This window comes from Lycium barbarum, chromosome 3 (assembly GCF_019175385.1).
Source record: "Lycium barbarum isolate Lr01 chromosome 3, ASM1917538v2, whole genome shotgun sequence".
In the NCBI taxonomy this organism is placed as follows: Eukaryota; Viridiplantae; Streptophyta; class Magnoliopsida; order Solanales; family Solanaceae; genus Lycium; species Lycium barbarum.
Genome location: NC_083339.1, coordinates 146,993,934 through 147,000,760, shown reverse-complemented (window position 1 = coordinate 147,000,760; position 6,827 = coordinate 146,993,934).

Below are 6,827 nucleotides of genomic sequence, written 5' to 3'. Positions count from 1 at the left end.
TTTATTTTCTTATATTTTTGAGTTTTGAATAATCATGTTCATATTTTCAGTTGACATATTAAATTCTCACAAATAACAAAAAATGATAAACATTTTGAAGAAAAAGATCAAAAGTAAAATTTTGGGTTAAAAGTAGATAACATAAAGTTAAAAAATAATATGGATGAATTTCAGACAAATTTTTAGACTATGGACAAGCTTGCATTGGATTATTGGCATTGTATGACCTTTTTTGAAATCGCTTTTAAATTCTGTATCACTTGTTAACCATTGTGCTAATTTCGTCTTTAAAAGTAGTGGTTAATTTAAAGATCTCTTATTTAGGTCACTATTTAGACTTTGTTCCTATTCTTAAAAGTTATGTAAATGTACCCTTCAGGACATGTTATATTCAAGTCATATGTTTGTCCACGTATAGCTCAATTTTGCAAACAAAACATTAGACCATCGTTTGGCGTTTTTCAATAACTTACAAAATTTCAAATCGTAAACTAACATTTTCTCATAAAAATTTTAATATGCTCAAAAGGGATCTTTACACCGTGGTTTAACGGACACTTAAATTGCAAGAAAAATGGAAAGAGGACCATTTACTAAACAACTCTACTGGAAAGGGACAATTGAAAATTAATGGGCAATTCGCAGGATTGCCCTTCCTTTGGGATGGTCTTTAGTTTTTGCCCCTCAAAATGTTGGTCTTTAATTTTTGCCCTTCGCGTTGCAATCCTGAGCTTCGCATAGAAATCATGAGGTTCTGGGTTCGAACTCCCGCTCAGGCATAAATTAAAAAAAAAAATCGCAAAGCAAGGCTTGGGCAGTGTGTATGCCGGACCCGCCATACACTTCTTAAGGAATAACTAAAGTTATGCCGGACTCGGCATAACTATAAGTTCCGCCTTAGAAGGCAAAATTTATGCCTTAAGGAAAAGTTTTGCCTTAGGGGCATACTTTTAGTTATGCTTTAACTAAAAGTCTGCCCCATAAGGCAGAACTTTTCCTTTAGGCATAACTAAAAGTTTGCCTTATAAGGCAACGTCTATGTCTTAAGCAAAAGTTATGTCTTATGGGGCAGACTTTTAGTTAAGGTTTAACTAAAAGTCTGCCCCATAAGGCATAACTAAAGTATGTCTTAAGGAAAAGCTCTGTCTTATGGGCAGACTTTTAGTTAAGGCTTAACTAAAAGTTTGCCTATGAGGCATAAGTATGTCGGGTCCGGCATAACTTTGGTTATTCCTTAACAAGTGTATGCCGGGTCCGGCATACACGTGACCCGAGCCTTGCCTTGCGATTTTTTTTTTTAATTTATGCCTGAGCAGGGGTTCGAACCCAGAACCTCAGGTATAAGACCATTTTTCAAGCGAAGGGCAAAACTTAAAGACTATAAATATGAGGGGCAATATTTAAAGACCACCCCAAAAGAAGGGCAATCTGTGCAATTTTTTGAAAATTAATTGGATGAATTTCTTTTAGACAAATTTAACCCACTAAATCAATGGGACATAATTTAAAAAGTAGCCTAAAAAGATCATGCGTGCAACCGTTCAGAAATCACTCTTCGATAAAAATTGCTAATAATAATATCAATTTTCATCTATAATAACAATTATTAAAAATAAAAACAACTATATAAATGATGTAAGGAAATTTTGGGGCCTAAACTTCTCCGGGCCTAAAGCGGCTGCTTCACTCGCTTGGCCCTGGAGCCGGCCTTGTATGGAATGGAGGCAATCAAGCTGCATATATCTATCTTGGCATGGCGAAGAAGGGATTCACCTTTATCTGTGCTCCTCTGTTTTTTTTTTAAAATTTTTTATCTATTCCTATCAAGATTTGTATATCTGATGTATAAACTACATATGTATCAAATTTTAATTGATAATTTAATTTCCTAATGTGTAACTGAATTCATTGTCTCTTATCTTTTGGGTCTTCATTGGTGTCTTGTATCCGCATTAGAGTCCGACTATTCGCATAGGGCCTATGCGGGGGAAGCGCACAAACCTGAAATCTCTGATTAAGAGAGGAGCAACTCATCCACTGCACCACATCCTTTGGTGGTAATTGAATTCACAATTATATTTCATCTTTTGTTTTATTATTTGGAATTTGGGAAATATTATTAGGTCCGTGAGAAATAGAAAGCATTAGAGTGCCCTTTGATATTTTTGTAAAATTTGATTGTATGTGTAATTTAGAGCCAAATAGAGTTGATTCTGAGAACCAGAGAGTGTAGATTTTACTTTATGCCGTAATTTTAATTCGTCCTCTTCTGGTTACTGAATTGAGCACACACTTGTGATGTGATTTCTTACGTATATTTATATATGATTATACAGTATCAATGAACTCACATTTCTTCTCTAATTTATCTATCTATTTATAAATATTAATATAATCTTGGTCTAAAAGATTGATGCATGTGGTATCTTTCTTAGGATATATATAGATTTACTAGCAATACATGTCCGTGCGATGCATGAGCTGAACATGTCTATTCACTTTAATTAGCCAGTCTTTAAGGTTTGTATTTTGAAAATAACTTTTAAAAACATTCTAATTGTTATTATATATAGCAACATATACAAAATGTATTTTATGTACTATCACTTTAGTTATAATTAAAAAATGGAGTTGATGGAATTAAGTCTTTGAGATGGAAAGAGTCGGACTTTTTTCTCATTATCATGACAATGAAAGTTGTTCATCGATGTAAAAGAAAATTAGTAAGAATATGAGGGAAAATTAATATTTTGATTCTAAATTTTTTCTTTTAAATTCTTTAATATTTTATATGTATACCGACATGTTGATATCCATTTCAATTAAGTAACTGTTCAGATCCAAACATAAGAACCATTATTGTATATATTGGATTTTTTAAAAGCAAAACTAATAAAATATTTTTATTAAATTAATTAAAAAATATATTATAATTTTTTATATTAACAATTATAGATAAAACAAATTGTTACAAAGAAATCAAAATTAGAAAGATATATGTTATATCATTAATCATCAAATTTTAATTCTGAAATGAAAATATAAAGTAATACATTTTATAAATGTAAAGAAATAATAATCAGAGATTGCAAAGGAGAGTAAATAGGTAACATATTGACAATGAAGGAAAACGGGGATAAAAATCACTCCCTCCCTTCACTTTTACTTGTCGACGTTAACATATCAAGAAAAAAAAATCTTCTTATTATTTTACCCTTAACATTAATTATTCATTTTCAAATCATTTTCTGAGGCTATTAAGACTATACACCAATAACTATGGATATTATGATAAAATATATACTTTATTTATTAATTTTCAAAGAACACGAAAAGTCAAAAGTGAATAAGTTATGTGTAGGAGAATTAAAATAACTTTTGGTACAAATTTGCATTGCTAATGCTCGTCCTCTCTTCACGTTCAAAGTATTGACAAAGAAAGAAAACAGGGATAAAAGTCACTCCCTCTGTTTACTTTTACTTGTCCACGTTAACATATCAAGAGAAAGAAACTAATATGGTAATTATTAATTAGTATGAAACTTCAATTATGTTGATTATGTATAAAGATAACGACTACGCATATATTATAGGCGTACATATTTGTATACATGTCATCCTTTTTCTTGTATTCCTTTATTTATCACGGGGACCATCAAGCTAGGCAACGCAAGAAGAGTGGGGAGAATCATGCAGAGGGGGCTAGCCATTAATTTCCATAGAATTAATGAGTGAATATTTGGGTGTTATTATTATTAATTTACCCTTTAATTACTCATTTTCAAATTATTTTCGAAGGCTATTGAGACTTACACCAATAAATATGAATATTATGGTAAAATATATACTTTCTCTGTCCCATATTACTTGTCACTTTCCCTTTTGCACGCCCCTTAAGAAATCAAAAGTAAAAGATGTATTTTACTATCTTACCCCTATTTCTCTCCAATAAATACATTTTAATCAAAATTGACTATTTTCAAGAACATTTATTTCTAAGGGTAAGATGGGAAAGATTTAATTAATTTTATCTTGGTTTTGTAAATGAACAAGTAATTTGGACATATATTTTTAGTCATGTGGCCAAGTAATATGGGACGGAGAGGATAAGATGTGAAAGATTTAATTAATTTTATCTTGGTTCTGTAAATGAACAAGTAATTTGGACATATATTTTTAGTAATGTTGAGTACTTCATTTATGAACAAGTAAAAGTGCACGGCCGAAATAGATATGTGTCGGACAATTAAAATTGAAGTGCATACTTGTATACATGAGCAGAGAATAAATATTCAGTAAAAAGGTAGTTTAGTAATGTGGTCAAGTAATATGGAATGGAGGGAGTACTTCATTTATTAATTCTTAAAGAACCTGAAAAGTCAAAAGTCAACAAGTATAAGTGCACGGAGGAAATAAACGTGTCGGAAAATTAAATTTGAAATGCATATGTGTATACATGAGAAGAGATAAATATTTAGTACTATGACATATGACCATGTGGGATAAAAAAGTAGTTGGTTAAAATGTACAATTTATATAGTTTGTGGTACAAATTTCTATTGTTGTGTTAGTCCTCCCTTCACACTTAGATATATTAGAAATCGAAAAGAAGAAAAATATAGAATAGAAAAATAGACATAAATTTTTAGTAATGTGGCCAAGTAATATGGACGAAGGGAGTACTTCATTTTTATTAATTCTTAAAGAACGTGAAAAGTCAAGTATAGTAATGTGGTCAAGTAATATGGAACGAAGGGAGTACTTCATTTTTATTAATTCTTAAAGAACGTGAAAAGTCAAGTAATGTGACCAAGAAATATGAGAGGGAAGAAGTACTTCATTTATTAATTCTTAAATAACGTGAAAAGTTAAAAGTGAACAAGTAAAAGTGCACGGAGAAAATAAATGTGTCGGATAATTAAAATTGAAGTGCATACATGGGAAGAAAATAAATATTCAGTAAAAACGTAAAAAGTCAAAAGTGAACAAGTAAAAGTGCACGGAGGAAATAAATATGTGTCAGAGAATTAAAATTGAAGTGCACACGTGTATACATGAGAAGAGAATAAATATTCAGTAATATAACATATATCCACGTGAAATTTATTAATTCTTAGAGAATGTGAAAAGTCAAAAGTGAACAAATTAAAGTGCACGGAGGAAATAAATTTGTGTAGGAGAATTAAAATTGAACTGCATATGTCTATACATGAGAAGAGAATAAATATTCAGCTAGAACACGAAAAGTCAAAAGTGAACAAATAAAAGTGCACGGAGGAAATAAATGTGTCGGAGAATTAAATTTGAAGTGCCTACGTCTATACATGAGAAGGGAATAAATATTAAGTACTATGACATATGTCTACGTGGGATATAAAAATAGTTGAATAAAGTGTACAAGTTATATAACTTATGGTACAAGCATTCATTGGGTGTACAATTCGTGAAGCTCATGATACAAGCTGAAGGAGCTGTGTTCGTCCCTCCTCCACGCTTATATATAATAGAAAATATATATACACTCATTTTCCTTTTTTACTCCCACTTTAGCATTTTCAAATATAGCTGATTGACTTTTCATTTTCCACTATAAACGTTAGTATTTATTAAATATTAAGATATTCATTTACATGCAGTTTATGGCATCAAACCTTTTCCATTCCCCAAATAAATTTTGTGGCACCTAACAAAAGGAGTTTGATACTTTTTCTAGGATTTTCAGGTGTTCTGAAGATGAATAAAATGGTAATTGTATAACATATACGAATACCCTCATTCCCAAGGAAATATTAAGCAACATGCATTGTAGTGCATTGTGCTTATTTCTAAAGTTATCGACCTTCCTTTATCTTTTTTTTTTTTTTTTTTTTTTTTTTTTTTTTGTGTTTTTCTCGATATCGATCTTTAATTGATTCTTTCACCTCACCAAAAGAGAAGGATAAGAAAATTCAAGAACTTCACGAGAATTTAAAACTGGAAGAGATTAAAGGATTAAGGTTAGGGAGCAAAAAATTCAGTTCCATCGAAGGAAGTTTATAAGGTGGCTTCAAAAACCAATCAAATGCAAGCCTTTTTGACTCTTAGTTGACGCTTTATTTCAGAATGGGAGTGCTTAAATATTAACATTTTGGGGCGTGTAAAATAAAATGCGACAATAATTTGAGACGGATAGAGTATTTATCTTTTTTTTTTTGCCTTTTTAAACTCTTAAGCTATGAGTTGTATTTAATTTTTTCCCTCAAATTTATACCTTTTTCTCTATTTTCTCTTTCTTCCCATATTATTGCATTCCATTATAACCGTTTCATGTAGGGAAGTTTCTATCATATTAATTAGGTTTAATAGCTCTTAAATAGCCTTTAAGTGGATGATTCATTACTTCGTTTTCTTTTCTCCACGTAAAGTTTTAGATGTCCCACGCTTCGATCCATTTGTGGGATTAGTAACCTATCTTGATAGAAAATAAAGGATGTTACATTTTCACCTTATCTTTTACTTTATGTTCTTCTGAAAATTAAACAAGTCATAAATTTTTACATCACTGAAAAGTTCTTTGTGATTTCTCTATCTAATACATAATCACAATTATCTCATCAGTGTAGTAAATTTCTGGTAAGTGTTCCAATTTCATTTCCCAATTAATTTTGTGGTATTCTTTCTCTTTTGTGTTAATTCATGTTGATCTCTACATTTTTGTAATTCTTCCATTTGCCAATTTACTTTCGTTCTTTCTTTTTCTTTTGTGTTAACTAACGTCTCTATCTAATACATAATCACAATTATCTCATCAGTGTAGTAAATTTCTGGTAAGTGTTCCAACTTCATTT